General features: G+C 40.1%; 1 protein-coding gene across 3 annotated transcripts in view; it reads left to right on the top strand.

Moving 5' to 3' along the window:
- The window catches only part of CDH23 (cadherin related 23), a 1300862-nt gene that overhangs the window by 540160 nt on the left and 742450 nt on the right, over positions 1–18252 (top strand). The window lies entirely within an intron of this gene.

Here is an 18252-nt window from a genome sequence, read left to right as displayed (position 1 = left end):
ATTGTCTTTTACTTCCTGTCCCATAGACAAAACCAGAAGTGAGAGGAAATCCCTCCAAAGTGAGGGAATTCCAGTGTGTCACCAGGGTCACCGAAACTAGTGTTCCCAATGGAAGATTTCCCATCTATTAGTGTTCTGATGTCAATCCAAAATTTGGGATTTTCTATTACTTTCAGTTTCATTGATAACTAGAAATGAGCGAATTATTCAAAAATTCGAATCGGCTGATTCGCCGAATTTGCGGCAGAAATTCGATTCGATGCGAATTTATTCGCTGCGAATTTAACTTATTAAAAGGGTTTCTAGGCTTCAGAGAGCCTTTATATTAGTGCAGAACACTGTACCTTTAATTTAAATGCCCTTGGAGTCTGCTGGGGAAGAGAAATAATACTGTCAGTCAGTATGACATGCAGATGAGTGCCGTCGATCTTAGAATCACCGCACACTTCACTCATTTGGGCAGTCACGGGGCACGACGAAGAAGATGAAGAAGAAGATGAAGAAGAAGAAGAAGAAGAAGAAGAATGAAAATAAGAAGAAGAATGAAAAGAAGAATGAAAAGAAGAAGAATGAAGAAGAAGAATGAAAAGAAGAATGAAAAGAAGAAGAAGAAGAATGAAAAGAAGAAGAATGAAAAGAAGAAGAAGAATGAAAAGAAGAATGAAAAGAAGAAGAAGAAGAATGAAAAGAAGAAGAAGAAGAATGAAAAGAAGAATAAAAAGAAGAAGAAGAAGAATGAAAAGAAGAAGAAGAAGAATGAAAAGAAGAAGAAGAATGAGAAGAAGAAGAAGAAGAAGTAGGATGAGGATGAAGGATGAGGATGAAGAAGAAGAAGAAGTAGGATGAGGATGAAGAAGAATTCCATTCCAGCAAAAAGAAGAAGAAGAAGAATGAAAAGAAGAAGAAGAAGAATGAAAAGAAGAAGAATGAAAAGAAGAAGAAGAAGAATGAAAAGAAGAAGATGAAGAATGAAAAGAAGAATGAAAAGAAGAAGAATGAAAAGAAGAAGAAGAAGAATGAAAAGAAGAAGAAGAAGAATGAAAAGAAGAAGAAGAATGAGAAGAAGAAGAAGAATGAGAAGAAGAAGAAGTAGGATGAGGATGAAGAAGAAGAAGAAGAAGAAGAAGGATGAGGATGAAGAAGAAGTAGGATGAAGATGAAGAAGAAGAAGAAGAAGTAGGATGAGGATGAAGAAGAATTCCATTCCAGCAAAAAGTGTATCTGCAGAGAGCTCCGCTATTTCTGACAGTTCTCTGACAGTTCCTTCACATTTACAGCGGTTGAAACATTGTATCTATTTGTTTCCAAATAAAAACATCTGTATCCTAAATGGAAACAAATAGATACAATGTTTCAACCGCTGTAAATGTGAAGGAACTGTCAGAGAACTGTCAGAAATAGCGGAGCTCTCTGCAGGGACACTTTTTGCCGGCTGTAGAAGGGATGAAAATCGGCAGATCGGGAAAAATTCGATTCGCGCACCCGAAGTTTGCTAATATTCGGATTCGATGCGAATCGAATTTTTCCTAAAATTCGAAACGAATTCCACTTCGCCAGGTTCGATTCGCTCATCTCTATTGATAACCATAAACATGATAAATAGATACTGTGAATCTCCCTAATAGGGGCACACACATCAGTAAAAACTGGAAGGTGTTCTAATCCCCCCCAAAAAAGTATTTGCCTTTAGTTACACTTTAAATTCCCCATATACTGGCCATACACTGTTCAGCCTGCTGTCTGAATGAAGAAAATGAAGTAACATCCCCATCCACACAATCAAGTTGGATGGGGGAATCTTCGCCACTGTGTATTGTATTTTGACAGCGGGGAGTCCTCAAAACAACTAATGTTTTGCATAACTCATCATTCAGTTGGGGTCTCTATGCTTCAACCAAAAGTGTGATTACCTAGACTTTGGTGGTAGGTAGTTTTATAGCTTTCAGCGTTGTAAAAAAAAAATTGCAAATATATACAGTCATGTGAAAATGTAAGTATACCCCATTGAACTCTTTACATTTTTTTCAACATATTTAAACAGAAAAACATTAGATCTGTATTTAAACAGTGCCTACAAAAAAGTGTAACATACTTGAATAAATGACACATTAAAGTGACAGGATGTATTCATTTTCATGATTTAAATTAAAGTGTTACTAAAACCACAACCGTAAAATCAGTCTGTTTATGCAGTACAACATGCTTGTTATACTCACTGTGTTAATCCACTGCATTGTGTAAAAAGGATGTGTGATCCTGTCTTCTCTCATCCCCCCCTTCTTCCATGTTCCCTATTTCATCTCTTGATAGAACACAGTCTTGGGGACAGTCTGCACATTCTCAGTTTGGTGTGTATTGCTAGAGTTTTTTTCTTTTTCTTGGGAGGGTGCATGTGACCAGCACAGGGCCAATCAGCGCTGTCCAGACAGAGGGTCAGGGGTTATGCAATCTCATAGGGCAGTCAGAGGAGAACGAAAACTCCTCTTACAAGCTTTAACCAGTGCTCAACTGGACACTGATAGAAGTCATAAGACTGCTCTAACTGCTGATGAGAAAAGGTATTTAACGGTTCATATTTACTAAAATAATTGCACTTCCATGTTCTGTATACTGTGGGAGACCAGATATAGTGAATGCAGGGTCCTAGGTTTAGTAACACTTTAATGAAAATGCAGATTTGTCACATGAAAGAAGTAAATACACCTTTGCAATTTAAAATCCACTAAATCAAAATGAGGTATATCAGTTACAGGAACAAATGATTAGAACCTCTTTAGATAGTATGAAGGTGGAACCTGTCTTTTTTTACCTTAGATATCTAGATCTAGTAATCTTGTTACTTATGATATGTATGGTGCCATCATGCCAAGATCAAAAAAGCTTTATATGGCCATCAGAAAAAAGATTGTGGATACATGCGAGTCTGGCAAGAGGTTTTAACATTTCACCAAATTAAAAATATTATTAACTTGCTGTATTCAAGTAAACAAATTCAACTGAATTCTGTATTATTTCAAAGTGTGCTTGATGAGAATGTGGGGCCACCTGTCCGAAAGTTGAAGTTGAACTGGAAAGTATTCTTTCAACACAATACCAATCCAAAGCATGATAGCAAAACCACCAAGGAATGGCTTCAGAAAAAAGAAAGGGGGGGGGGGGTATGGTCTTTCCTAATCAAAGCTCCAATTTATATCCCACTGAAATGTTGCGGTGGATTTAAAACAGACGGTTCATGCAAGGAAACACACAAATCTATCAACCAAAGGAATTTTGAAAGGAAGAGTGGTCAAAAATGTCAGAGTCTCTTCTAAGGCTAGGAGTGTACTTACCTTTACCACTTTACCACAGTACACCCTTCATAACATTTATTGATATTTTTTGCTGAACAAAATATTAAAAAGGAGAGTTTTTCACCCACTAGAGGCACAAGTTTCAACAGCATGTCCAGTAGCTAACAGCACGTGTCTCACTGCAGTTTATGTATCTTCATCACTAGCGTATCTAAAGCCTAGTAGGATAGAGTAAGGAAATGTTAGAAACTCTGACAGATTGTTTTTATTGATGTCAAAATTCCTGCTGTGTATATTCATCTCTATTTGTTTGGGTGATCATTGTCTTTGGGAAAGAAAGAGATGGGAAATCCAAAATTGTGAGATGTCACCTGAACATGAATGGGGGGAAATTTTCCAACAAGAATTTCCCTAAAATTCCTGCTGTGATGAGTCAGAAACTGACAGAACTGAAGGAAAGTCTCCCAACTAGTAACAGGGACAGCAACCCCCAAACCCCCCCCCCCCCCCCCAAAAAAAAAAATACAGTGCTTTTACTATTCTTTCTTCTATCCAAAATAAGGAAATAGTTTTAGATATACTTTAATCCACACCTGATTCTGGGGACTTGATGGTTTTATAATCCTGCCTCCCCGACAGTCTGACATCTTAGAATTCAGCCGATTACTCTTTTATCTTACTCCAGTTATTATTATTATACAGGATTTATATAGTGCCAACAGTTTGCTCCGAGCTTTACAATATAACTCAGCGCTTTACAATATACTCAGTTCTGCTTTGCTCTGGCTACCTAGTTTCCCTGCTATATTCTGCTAGTTCCAGTCCTATCCTGCCTTATGATTCTAGTCTCTGGTCCTTTTGAACCTACCCCTTTATTGATTGCTAATACCTCCCAATCGTTACTGGTAATAGTGTTTTCTGGTAGATTGCACTTTCATTAAATTACTGTTAATCATTGTTGCTATTGCTTGCTATCTGTTTGAGTTGCCATTATGTATCGTATTCACATGGACACAATAAACATTGCGTTTTCCAGTGACTGTATTTCCTGGTGTACTTACAAAGAAGGTAACTTCTTGCATGAGACTCTAAATAGAAAATTAAAAAAACACTGTACCACTGTTTAAAGTATTCCACATATTGTAGACTCTGTCCAGAATGACTTTGGTCTATAAAATGTTAAATACAGAAAAAAACTGATTGAGAAAATGCACTCAGTGCTATAAACTGTTATGAAAATAAATATAAGACTATGTTCTACCCCATGCCCTTCAGAAGACACAATTAAGCAAATAAAATTTTGAAGTTTGTGTTCCTTTAACATTTACAGTTATGGGTCAAGCAATATGCCTGTTTAGGTTTCTGAGTATAATTACACACTATCTCTGTATGACACCTTTGCAAGTGGCATTCTGTTGTCTTGATTATTATGACAGTTATGTTGTATAGCTGTGTTTCTGTTACACGTGTAATGTCCCTTTTTTCCCAAGCTTTCTTTCCTCTTTCGATCTAGCTTTCTTCCTTTTTTATTCCTACTTTTGCTGTGTCTTCCTTCTCTTATCTGTGGCTCACAGCATGCCTCCGATCCTCTATCGGTGTAGCTGTTAAGAATACCTAATCTAAAGTGTATATATTACCTAATAGAGTCCTTCTTATTTGGGATTATTGCATCAAATTTTAATTTCCTCACTTGAGTAACAGCATGTCAAGCTGGCCATCAGTAAAGAGCTGATAGAAAGTGAAAGGGTTGTATAAACGGCAGCAAATTACTGCAAGCGGATAACTATCGGCTCTTTGACTGGAGCTGAGGAGTGCGAAATAGGATTTTCAGCTTCCAAATCTACCACAGAAATGGTGCCAAGGCCCTGCTATCCTCTCCCCAAGGGTTCATCTTCTGTGACACTTAGACTTTGCTTTGCCTTTCAACTAAATCTTTAATCCTGACATAGCAAGGGGAGAAAATGAAGTTTAGCAACCAAATCATACTGAATATTCTAAGAGCGTGCAGCTTTGACCTGTACAGCCAATCACAGCAGATGCTACAAGTCAGGGGAGAATTTGTGGTTGGCTAAAGGACCCTGCAAATGATCATAGAGGATGTCTGTGACTGTGATGCATTCAGTTTAACAAAGCATTTGATCAACCATTTGTTTCCTCATTTGTACTATGGAAACAATGGGAGAGATTTACTAAAACTGGAGCGTGCAAAATCCGGTGCTGCTGTGCATGGTAGCCAATCAGCTTCTAATTTCAGCTTGTTCAATAAGCTTTGACAATAAAACCTGTAAGCTGACTGGCTTCTATGCAGAGCTGCAACAGATTTTTGCACACTCCAGTTTTAGTAAATCCCCCTCATTGTTTGCTACTTTACTAGGGTTTCATTATCATCAGTTTATTTAGAACAGTAGAATTTATTTAGGACAGTAGTTTGTTGGTTATAGCAGGGCTAAACAGTTTACAATAGGTGTATGTATGCATATGTATGTATATGTATGTATGTATATGTACAGTTGTGACCAAAATTATTCAACCCCCACTGAAATTGAGTGTTTTGGCCAGTTTGACATTGCTTTTGATCATTCAGTCATCTTGCTTACATTTACATTAAAGAGGCACTTGTAGGTCAGACAAATATAACATAACAGTTATAATGAAATAACCACAAATGTCTTTTCTGTGCTCACAGCATTATCAGTTTTATTCAACCCCCAAGTGACATTCAATCTTAGTACTTAGTACAGCATCCTTTTACAGTTATAACAGCTTTTAAACGTGAAGCATAGCTTGACACAAGTGTCTTGCAGCGATCTACGGGTATCTTCGCCCATTCTTCATGGGCAAAGGCCTCCAGTTCAGTCACATTCTTAGGCTTGCGCACTGCAACTGCTTTCTTTAAGTCCCACCAGAGGTTCTCAATCGGATTTAAGTCTGGTGACTGCGATGGCCACTCCAAAATGTTCCAGCCTTTCCTCTGCAACCATGCTCTAGTGGACTTGGAGGTATGCTTGGGATCATTGTCCTGTTGAAAGGTCCAACGTCTCCCAAGCCTCAGGTGTGTGACGGACTGCATCACGTTTCCATCCAATATCTCCTGGTACTGAAGAGAATTCATGGTACCTTGCACACGCTGAAGCTTCCCTGTACCTGCAGAAGCAAAACAGCCCCAAAGCATGATTGACCCTCCACCATGCTTCACAGTAGGCAAGGTGTTCTTTTCATCATAGGCCTTGTTCTTCCTCCTCCAAACATAGCGTTGATCCATGGGCCCAAACAGTTCTAATTTTGTTTCATCAGTCCACAGAACACTATCCCACAACTTTTGTGGTTTGTCCACATGGCTTTTGGCATACTGCAGTTGACTCTTCTTATTCTTTGGAGACAGCAAGGGGGTACGCCTGGGAGTTCTGGCACGGAGGCCTTCATTACGCAGTGTGCGTCTTATTGTCTGGGCTGAAACTTCTGTACCCACATCTGACAAATCTTTTCTCAGTTCCTCAGCAGTCACACGGGGACTTCTCTCCACTCTACGCTTCAGGTAGCGCACAGCAGTCGAAGTCAGCATCTTCTTTCTGCCACGACCAGGTAGCGTTTCAACAGTGCCCTTTGCCTTGAATTTGCGAATGATGCTTCCTAAGGTGTCTCTTGGTATGTTTAACATCTTTGCAATCTTCTTATAGCCATTGCCCTTCCTGTGAAGAGAAATCACCTCTTCTCTTGTCTTCCTGGACCATTCTCTTGCCTTCACCATGTTTGTAACCACACCAGTAAATGTCTAGAAGGAGCTGAGTATCACAGTCATTTTAAAGCTGCCTAATTGGTGCTTATTATGCTTGATTGCTGCTCGGTGACATCCACAGGTGTTTTCAATACCTGATGGAAAGCACCTGTATGAACCTCTGTTCTTCAGAGTGGTAGTCTTTAAGGGGTTGAATAATTGTGGCAATGAAGAAACCACATAAGAACCATTTACTACTGTATTACATAAACAATTGATGTCATTTTAGTTGCATTTGGGTAGTTACAACGTCCTTGTAGGATTTGATTCTGAATACAATTCCAAATGTACACTATAGTCCCTAAACCCCTTTACAGCATTGGGGGTTGAATAATTTTGGTCACAACTGTATGTATGTATATATATATATATATATATATATATATATATAAAAAACATTTTTAAATATCCTTTTCCTTTTTTGATCTGTTAGATATATTACATGTTTTTAGAGTGCAGTACATTCGCTTTTAGTCCCAGGAGATTATCGCTGATAGTTTTCTGTGCAGAGTTCCTTTCACAGAGATATATGCCCTCTCCTAAGGCCTCCCTCACAGTAGTCCTCCCTAATACTCTAACACTAATCCCCTATTATTCCTCACACTACAACTTATTGTAGTGCTCACCCCTGAAGGAGCCACTGCATCGTATTTAGCCCCTTTTGCCCTGTACCTGTGATAACTCAAAAACACAAACACACCTTGAATGTTTTTAAATGGGCAGGTAAAGCCTCAGAAAGGAATGGGTTAATCAACAACAGTTTATGATATAGCAATGTAGGCACCTTGTTAAGCAACGCAGTTCACAGGGTGTCACTTTTATTCACCATGTTCACCTGGGAAGCATCTGGTGCAAAAACGTGCACTAGACCTCCTCCACTCACAGGACCTCCTACTCTCTAGCTCCCTGATCTCCTCCTCCCACGCCCGATTACAGGACTTCTCCAGAACTTCCCCCATCCTCTGGAACTCCCTATCCCAATCCATCAGACTGTCACCTACCCTCCTCACCTTCAGACGCACCCTGAAAACCCTCCTCTTCAGGGAAGCCTACCCCAACCTCCCCTAACACCAGACCTCTAACCACTAACCTCCTCCACTCCTCCCACCACTCCATCCCCCACAGCCATCTCCTCCTGTACCACCTTCCCCTCCCTCCTAGATTGTAAGCTTGAAAGAGCAGGGTCCTCGAACCCCTCGTGTACTGTATTGTTACTGTCTTGTCTCATGTTCTGTCCCCCTTGCTACTGTACAGCGCTGAGCATACCCTTTGGCGCTATATAAATACTGTATAATAATAATAATAATAATAGATGGGCACTAGAGAGTGATACTGGTATGTCATGCAGATTAATGACAATCTAACACAGTAGAGCACACAAATGACTTTTGCAATAAGAATGCAGCCTAACTACTGAAGACATGCGCTATCTAACCACTGGCCAGTGGGACAATGTAGAGAGTCTGCTGGTGATAGGGCCCTTAAGTTGGAGTGCTCACTTAAGTAACAAGATGGTGACCAGAGGCCTTTTGATGACTCTGATTCTGTTCCTGAGCAGTCCCTTGGTGGGTGGTGAAAGGGTCCTCTCTCTTGAGTGAGCTTTCTGCAGCCATAGCAGGTGACTGGAATACTGAAGTAGAATGGTTGGAACACGACTCTATTATTCTCTCCAGATGTAGCTAGGTAAGTGTCACATAATAGCTGTATTTTATTAAAGTGGTAATAAACCCACTTCATTATTTTTTACCTACAGGTAAGCTTATAAAGCTTACCTGTAGCTAAAATTAATATCTCCTAAATGTGCACCGTTTAGGAGATATTCTGTTTTTTTCTTTTGTAGTTGGTGCATGAGTTCTTAAGGAACGGCATACCCGTGCTGTTCCTTCAGAGCAGTGTGTCATGGCCCGTGACTCCCGTGTGCATGCACAGGAATGACGTCATCACGGCTCAGCCAGTCAGATGGCCAGAGCTCGTGAGCCAGGAAGGACGACCGGGTGAAGATGGAAGCCTTTACAGCGGTGACAGTGTGCCACTAGAGGGCTTCGTTTTAAGGTAAGTTTCACATAATGTGCTAGTATGCAATGCATACTAGCACATCATGCCATTGCTTTGCAGGGAGTGTTGTTTTTTTTGTGGGTTACTAGGGTTACTACCACTTTAATGTTTGTCCTGTGCCATCAAATGGGTAATTGCCTGCATGTCCTGGGTGACCTGTTGTAGCCCTTCAGCCCCCCCCCCCCCCGTTCTATACTTCCCTCTCTAGTCAGATAGTGTATCTATGAATAAAGAACCAGCCAACACAAATGCTCCTGTGCTTGGGGATGGACTCGATGCAGGCTACAACCACATTAAGAATGTCCTGGAACATGCACACCTTGCTGCCTTCAATAGACCGGGGAAATCCAAATATACTGAATGAGGAAAGAACAAACAGAGGGCGCACAGGCCTAGTGCATTACCATAAAAAATGTTTAATAAGAAATAAAGTAGGTGTACTCACAAACGACAATAAAGTCAAGGCACGTCATAAAGGGCTCTGAGGAAGAGGCAAGTCCTTGAAACGCGTCAACCTATTGGATGTCTACACTCCCCATTGCGGACTGTTACTCAGCTGTTCCTGTATGATGTGCCTTGACTTTATTGTCGTTTGTGAGTACAACACCTACTTTATTTCTTATTAAACATTTTTTATGGTAATGCACTAGTCCTGTGCGCCCTATGTGTGTATCTATGAATATTTTAACTTTAATATCCAACGATTATATTATTTTTTTTCATTGTTGATATTTTGTATATATAGTGGTATTTATTCACTTTCTATTGTTCTTTACCTTCCCCTCCCTCCTCCTTTTTGTACGTTTTTTTTTTCTCTTATTTGTTTTTAGTAAAGTACCAATGTTGATATCCCGAAAAGTAAGCAATGTTACCACATACAATATGGAATGATCCTTTTATAAAGTAGGGTGCTTGGATGTGTACATTTAGTAGTTTTATATTTTTCATTTTTCTTTCTCTCTTTACTTTTCCTTGTATAACCATATATTAAAAATAATATATTTATATATTTTAAAAAAAATAAAGAATGGCTGGAACACTCTGGGACAGCAGCATAGTCTATAGCCTACAATGTAATCTCTGCACCCATTTTGACAAACAATTCAGATGCAGTACAGCACACCTCTTCTGGTAGGACAGATCCTCTGGCAGCAGCACATGATTAGCAGCTCACGACAGACAGTCCTGTGCCTTCTTGAAGTCTTGAGCCTAGTATACAGGCTCCCAGTCTAGACAATCTCTGGGCACACACAGCAAACAGCTCAGCTCCTGAGGTCTGTAGTAGCAGTCACAGAAAGCCCTCAGTCTTGTTTTCCTACTCACAGGACACTTCCTGAGAATATACTGTACTTACCAGGTACTTGTGTGTTCCAAGTGGTTTCCAGGCTCTCTAATCAGGTCCCAGAGCTCTATGCCTTCTGCTGGTGAGCAGGGCTAAAAAGCCCAGCAGCCAATCAGAAGGCATCCTTCTCTGGGGTTGCTGGGGGCAGGTCCTCCTCAGCTGTAGCAACAGCCAATCAGGGCACAGTCCATCCTTCTCTCTCCCTGTATTGTCCATCACAGGGCAGAAGAGAAAAATGTCCTTGCTGTTTATTTTGTTGGCACTGAGCAGAATTTAATGAGCCCAGTCCAGTGGTATTTTTTTTCTGCATCTTTTTTTTGCTTTTCTTTTGTTCTTTATGTCCTTTTTTCTCTTCCCACACTTTATTTATCCACCTTCCCTTGTCCTATATGCTAAATTCTCTACATATATCTTGATGATTACTCCCAAATGTAAAAAAAAAAACATACATTTTCTGCATATCATTGCTTAGTAGGTCTGAATTAGGAAGCATTTTTACCAGCTCCAATTTTTTAAATAATAATGTATTCGTATAAATGTAGCACTACCCTCACGAGGGCCACTGTATTTATGCCCAGGTTTCCCCCTTTCTTTGCCCTGCAGCCAGGCACCAAGTATTTTCCACAGCCAGGTACACACACTCTTTTGCTCGATGTCTTCAATGACCAACTAGGGGATGTTTGTTTTTGTAATTTTATTGTAGAAATGGGAATAGGGATAGGGAACTCAGTAGGATACTCCAAAATTAGAACTATTTGCACTGAGGACATCTAACTGATCTCTTAGTTGAGCACTATCGAAGTTTTGACTGAAAATAGATAGTAGACTTCTCTTTGAATTGTAGCAGCAAGTAGTTTAGAAGTGCGCAAAGTCCCTTTTTACAGTAGTAATTACAGGGCTGAGCTCCTCAGGTACAAGCTAGTTACGACAGACTGTGACAGCCCAACGGTAACGTAGCTGAGCAAAGTCCTTTGCAGTAGTAACAATTGGACAAGCTCTTCAGAACACTAGCCAGTGTCCCTTTTTCTCTTCAGACCCATGCTGACTATCAAGCATCAGGGGGTAGCAAGCACACAGAGTCCCCAAATTTATCAATGTCAGTACTCACAAGGCCCAAGGACAGAATGATAGCCTCCTTCCAATCTTCCCAGCGAAACCCTCCAGTGGTACCAGACAGAGATTGGTAGACAGCCCCCCTCAGTCAGCATACTGTAGAACCAGGGTCACTCTCTCTAACTTCAGCCCCTCAGGTCGACCACCTGAAGCCTGCATGGTAGCCAGTGCCAGGCAAGGCAAGCCTGTCTCCAGCCTGACTTGGTTCAATCCTCTCCCAGGAAAGACGCTGAACTCATGTGCTTACAAAATATAAATACCACTCCCAGCATGCAATGAGGCCACCCTCCCCTACAATTGGCCAGGGTTGTATCCATATTCATGCTGCTCATTTGCCTAGTTCCCCCCAGGTTCTGGAAGGCTCTCATAGCTTCCTGAAGGCAGGCAGAACTCAGACTAACTCAACAGCACCAGAGCATCACGAGCAGACCAAACTCATCAATCACAGCACTCTGTTAAGCAGAGAGCCCAACTGGATTTTCCTAACAGTCTCTCTGTTAAGCAGAAAAACACAGCTATGCTTAACCTAACTATACAAATCCTAGTACCTACCTAGACAGGTGCTACGCTCATCGTATGATAGCCCTTCATTGATAGAACTTCCTTATATGTTTAAGTTTAAATATTTTGTATGGAGCACATTTTTGACTGGCAGCTACTTATAACCAAATTATTTATTGGATTGTATTATACAGTGGATCAAATTATTTCCCTTGGAAAATGAACTGGGATTTTTTAAGATTAGTGCTGCCGAAGAAATACAATATATCCATGTTACATTGTATTAATCTTGGATTCTAAAGTTCTAGGAAAAGGTAATATGATGTGTTATAATAGTATAGGTATTCCCATTGCTTTGAGCAATTTAAATAGTGGCTGCCTCTGTTCTGGTAATTACTACACTCCAAATAATATTTCTAATACTAGCTTGTGTGACAGAAGAACTAACATAGACATTTGAACAACTGTGCTGTAAATATGTGAAATTATGTTGCAGTAAAAAAATTTTTATACTTGCTGAGATTTGCCTAAAACCTTAATATGCAAGTTACCTCCTAGGCAAAACCTTGTCAGCAAAGGAGTCAAAGAATTTAAGGTTGCATATGTTTTTGTATGGTTAAAATTTGCCTTCAACCAAGTACAGAGGAGAAGGACAGACGTACACACGTTGAATGTTTGATGTTAAAAATATGTTTTTTTATTATCCCAGAGACTGTTAGAGACATTCTAAACTCAATCCAATAGTAAATGTTTTCACACAGAAGATTCCCTAGAATAGCAAGATTTTAAGCAATTTTATACAGTTTTAAACAGTAACTATTTCTCCAGTTACTTTTTGGTCATATTCCATGGTATATAGATTTTAATGCAAATTCTAGCTTTGCAAGTGTGTATTCCTTGTTCTGCCTCCTGTTACATGTCTGAACTTTGCATACTGCAGGCATCCTTACTACAGAGTCCCTGCAAAGTGAGCAGTGAAGATTTCAGTCCAGATTTCTGGAAATGATCAGTCCAGATTTTTGAACAGTCTCATATAACATGTTCAAGGACGATTACTAAAACTGGAGCAGTGAGAATCCATAGCGGCTGGTTATAGTAACCAATCAGAATCTAACTTTAGCTTGCTTAGTTAAGATTTGAAAATGAAAGCTATTAGCTAACTGGTTGCCATTAGCTAACTGGTTGCCATGCAGAGCTACTCCAAATTTTGGCAGCTCAATCCTTTGTAAATTCCCCTCATTGGCAATCATTATCTCTTGAAAAGAAATTTCAGTGGTCTGTAGTCTTTTGTAGCATACTAGCAGTCTCTCATAACATGAGAGCTGTACAAATTGATTTAAGGTTGGATACTAGGCCTCCCAATACAATTATAGCTTGGGTAGTTTGGTTATGAGACTGTAGGATCATAACTGTGGTGATTTCTACTGCCACTCTATGTATGCAGTTCTTTAAATTAGAAATCTATGTGGTACAACACTGATTCTACGGTCAGCCTAAAACAGTGTCATAGTTTAGTATAAACATTTTGAAAAAGCTGGATTGCATGCGGATGATATGATTTTATATTTAGAGGGCTTCTTAATACTGATCTCATGGTTATTAATGATTTGAGGGTTATTCAGGTCGGACCATTAACCAGTCAAAATCTCAATATTTGCCTATTGATTCCTTCCTTACTTATTACTAGTAATCAGACCTCACTTCCATACAGGATTAGTATTATTAGATATCTTGGTATACATATTTCCAGGGAATCTCAAGATTATATCCATTTAAATTAATTTAAACCCTGCTCACCATTGTTGAAAACCAAGATTGGCATATGGTCTATGCTCCCAATTGGTGTCATGGGACGAATGTACCATGTTAAAATGATTCTTTCCCCCAAAATCCTTTGTTTCCACACTGTGGTCTATTTTTAAGTGAAATATCTTAAAGTGTTAGAACCTCTACTTAATACTTGTATTTGCTGCTCCAGTAAGCACAAATTGTAACGGGCCACTCTGAAACAGCTTGAGGATTTAGAAGACCTGGCCTTGCCAAACCAGTTTGTTCTGCTTAATTCTTAATTCTTGTTTTACGCTTAACTCTCAGATTTTCAATTGGTGTACTTCAGAAGTCCCCCAGTTTCTGCACTTTATGGACCCTAGGAGTACTAACCCTCCCCAAGACCCTCTTGCTGCTTAATTGTGTAATTGTGAGTTTAAATGTTATACGGGCTTACAGTCTTCCACCCTGATGTTGACATATGTCCAAAGTAGGTATTCTGGGGTAACAGTTCTATTCCACTTTGGCAGAATGGATCCTTGCTTGAGCTTTCTATGGTTTCACATCCTAAGCTGTGGTGTAGACATGGTATCACTTGTTAGCTCAGATATTAATTGGTGGGCAATTGTTTGCCTAGCGCTGTGGTGGAACTTCTCACAAGTAAATGATTTCAGATTTCTACACAGCCTTTCAGGACCTCAAGACACGAGCCCAGGCTTTTAACAGAGTTTATGGGAGTCTGATTGGGCTCCCTAGGATGATGAGTCTTTGGAAGAGGTTCTAACCTACCAGCAATTAGTCTCCCTGAAATTCACCCATTAATTTATACCTCACTGTACCTATTTGAAGGAAATTTGTTTAGCAAAATATAAGCCATTATACAAATCATTATGCCCTGACCCCTATTTTTCTGCCTGCTGTGTTCCTGTACACAAATACAGGCTTGCTGGAAGTAAATAAAACCCTTTTTTTCATAACATTATGGGTTCCCCAATACAACTATATCCTCAGCTATGCATACTGGGTCCTCCTGAATCTTTACAATTAAACATTTATCTGTGCACCTTTTTGCGTGAGGTATTATTTATGCCGAGAAGCTGATAGCTTAGATGTAGTTCCAAGCTGGGGCACATACCATACAACAATGGAAGATGGAGATTAATAAAAAGCTCTCATAAAAGAAACTGATCTCCACAGAGGTTGCCCAAAAAGTTTCAGAAAATTTGGGAATATGTGGCAGATATACAAAGCTCCTATTTGATTTTGAACAGTGGCTCTTATGTGTTCAGACCTGATGTACTCAGATTGCAGTACTATATTCTCATTTATGATCTGTTACCAATAATAGTACCACTAAGTTTAAAATACTCCTTTATTTGAGATGGCATAGAACATTTTTAGATTTGTTTTTCATGTGATTATACTCTAAGCATATGAGCATCACTATATTTTTTTGCACTTATTCCTGTGAATGCTGTGTGATTAATTCTCTCATTTCATTATTCTTAAGCAATTTTGATAACTTGCCAATTCTCTATGTAATACATTCCTTCTGTGTATACTATATTTCAGAGACTTTACCGTATCTATTTCAGTAACTGAATATATACAACTTAAGTGCATGTCTTTGTCAGTATTGATGCTGTTACTATGACCATTTTAATAATAATGAAAACTCTTTTAATTAAAAAAAATCTATCAACAGTTAGCACTAATACACAAAATCAGAGTTTTAGATTTGAACTTAGTATTCTGAACAAGGTGCCACAAAGCCATTTGGAATTCCGTCAGTGTTCCCTAGAGGTGACAATTGATGGTTATACTTTTTGCTCCCTGTAGTTTCATTGCATGAAGATGCTTTCTCTAAGGATTATCATGGTGTGAAATTAATGAAAGCCTGCCCACTGGCTCACCTAGAGAGCCTGCTGACTTCCTCATCACTGCATCCTACCAGGCCATTAAAATCCCAGCACTACTTTTTTCACAACATTGGACATCGCTAACCGTCAAAAAAGGCTTCACATTTTTTTCATTGATATGTGTCAACTCTGAGGCCCTTCCAGCTTTACACAGTACATTGGGTTGTAACTATTAGTGATTAATGCCTATGGATGCTTACTGATGCCTAAAAATAATGCATTTTAGAGTCTTCTTACTTTGACGTGTACACATGACATATGAATATGATATTGGATATGTTTGAGGTATTTAATAGTGTTTACAGGACAAATTTGTTGCATTTAATAATTAATTTTGCACATACTGTGACTTCTGACCTTGTGTAAATTGAAAGTAGACAGCAGGAATTCCTCAGGGCTGTTATTTGAGTACTAATATTTAATTAGCAAGTGTAGGTAACTCTGTTTAATTACGTTCCTAGCAAGTTTAAGACTATGTAACTGATTGCAGAATATGGGAGGCTCTCCCTGCAAAGCAAAGGTTAAATGATATTTTTTTCAAGTAGTAACAGAATAAGCACCCATACTTAGCTTCCCCGGCAGTTCCTCTCCTCTCTCTGATGCTCCAGCTTGTAAATGGGCCCTCAGCGTCCTCACTTACAACACAGAACTGCTGGTCTTGCATTGTATGTGAACATCAGTGCCGGGACCAATGAAGTGGCAAAGAAAAGCAACTTCAGCAAGCTAGCCATGTAGCCGGGAGGAAACCTGTGGGAGTGAAGAATATAGTAAGTACAGTTGCTTTTTATGTTCTCCTTAGACAGAACCTGCATTTAACCCTTCAGCCTTCAAGAGTCTTTTTTATTTTCCTGGAATTTAGCTTTAATAATCAAAAGTGCTTGCAAAGATAAGCCCAAGGTTAATGCAGTAACAATACACAACAGAAGAGAGATTCCCGCCTTTAACTCTGACAATCTAGGTGAAAAAGAATGGGGAAACAAGTGAAGCTGGCTATCTGTAAAGCAAAATAATAGGTCAAAGGACTGTATGTGCACCAGTAGCATCATCAGTTGAGTATTGCACTCTGGTTTGTGGACTGACATATGTATTGTGTTCAAAACAAAATGTGACATAGCACTCAAAATAAACCCTATCATAAAAACATGTGTCTCTTAAGGTGTGCATACAGTAAATAATTAAAAACATACACAATACAACAGATATACACAAATGATGGATATCCAAGTGTCTTACAATCCATGTGTATCAATTCATAAGTGATCTGTGCACAAAGAAAAATAATGCAGCAAATAAAAGACATGCAAAAACATCCAATATATGGTGCAAAAGTGTATATTTGTCTACACCATTCATCAATGATTTTCAATCAACTAATCATGTGTACTGGCACAATTCACTTAATACAAAATAATCATGACATTGGGCCATCAAGTAATAGTTGATATTGCTACAATTCTTTAAAAATGTGAAGAAACCACAAATTTGTTGTGAACAGTGAAACCAGCTGTTCTAGGAGTGAGGAACTTTTAGAATTATCCTAGTCTAAGACAATTTCCCTGTACCAAGTTGTATAGTAATCCAAATGATGATTCCAAATGTCAATCCACACACAAAGACTAGCACTTCCATTGTCTTTCGGGCCTAAACTAAAATATATGAGCCAAGTCATACACACATTGTCCCCACACCCAGGGTAACAATGGCTTAGGATTTTGCCCAATTTAGAGAAACCTCATGGTGTACCAGCAGATCTGAAAATGTCAACAAAAGTTAGATTTTATTTACATCATTTACACTTTCAAAATAACAGAAAACGGGGGCGTGTCCAAGATGGCGACCGGAGCGGCCGCATAATCCGGAGCTCCGGTGCCGAGCTTTTCAATCCGCTGCCATCCGTGCGGCAGCGGATCACGGAGTGACAGCGGAGGACCCGGGTAGTATCCCCGATCCCGGGGAGTCGGAACCCGGGTGATATTTCCGCCCCTCGTGGCGGCTGACGTCCGCGGCCTGGTGCGGCCGCGTGGGCCGGGGCTCCGGCGCCACCCATCAGCTCTCCCATCCGCACCTGCTGCCATCCGGGCTGTGGGAGATCGCCTAGGGACATCCGCGACGCCCTCTGCATTGCTGGGACTGGGGGAGAGACGCCGCTGAGCCTTGCTGCTTCCCGCGGTGGCGGCGGCCTCTGCGGCCTACATCACCGGTCTGGAGCCTCCATCTGGTCACAGTGAGTGGGGGATGCGGGTGCCCTCTTATTATTAGCTCCCCCCACAGTGACCTGGGAGTGGGCCTCACGTTGCTGACCCCGGAGCCTGCCATCTCCTGTAACCACAGCCCCTGTTGGGCTCAGAGGCCTACTGGGGCCTTAATATTGCCCCGTGGAGTGTCTCCCTGGAGGGCCCTGTGCTTGTTGTTGGAGGTCCTCTGCCTCCCACTTGTCCCTCTTGTGTCCTAGGTTGGGATCTGGTGCCATCATCCTGCTCCGGTGTGCTA

Source organism: Staurois parvus, unplaced genomic scaffold (assembly GCF_062004578.1).
Source record: "Staurois parvus isolate SC_StPar_1 unplaced genomic scaffold, SC_StPar_1.0 ptg000177l, whole genome shotgun sequence".
NCBI classification, from domain to species: domain Eukaryota; kingdom Metazoa; phylum Chordata; class Amphibia; order Anura; family Ranidae; genus Staurois; species Staurois parvus.
Note: the sequence above shows the minus strand (reverse complement) of the source record. Positions and strands in the feature narration are given on the sequence as shown.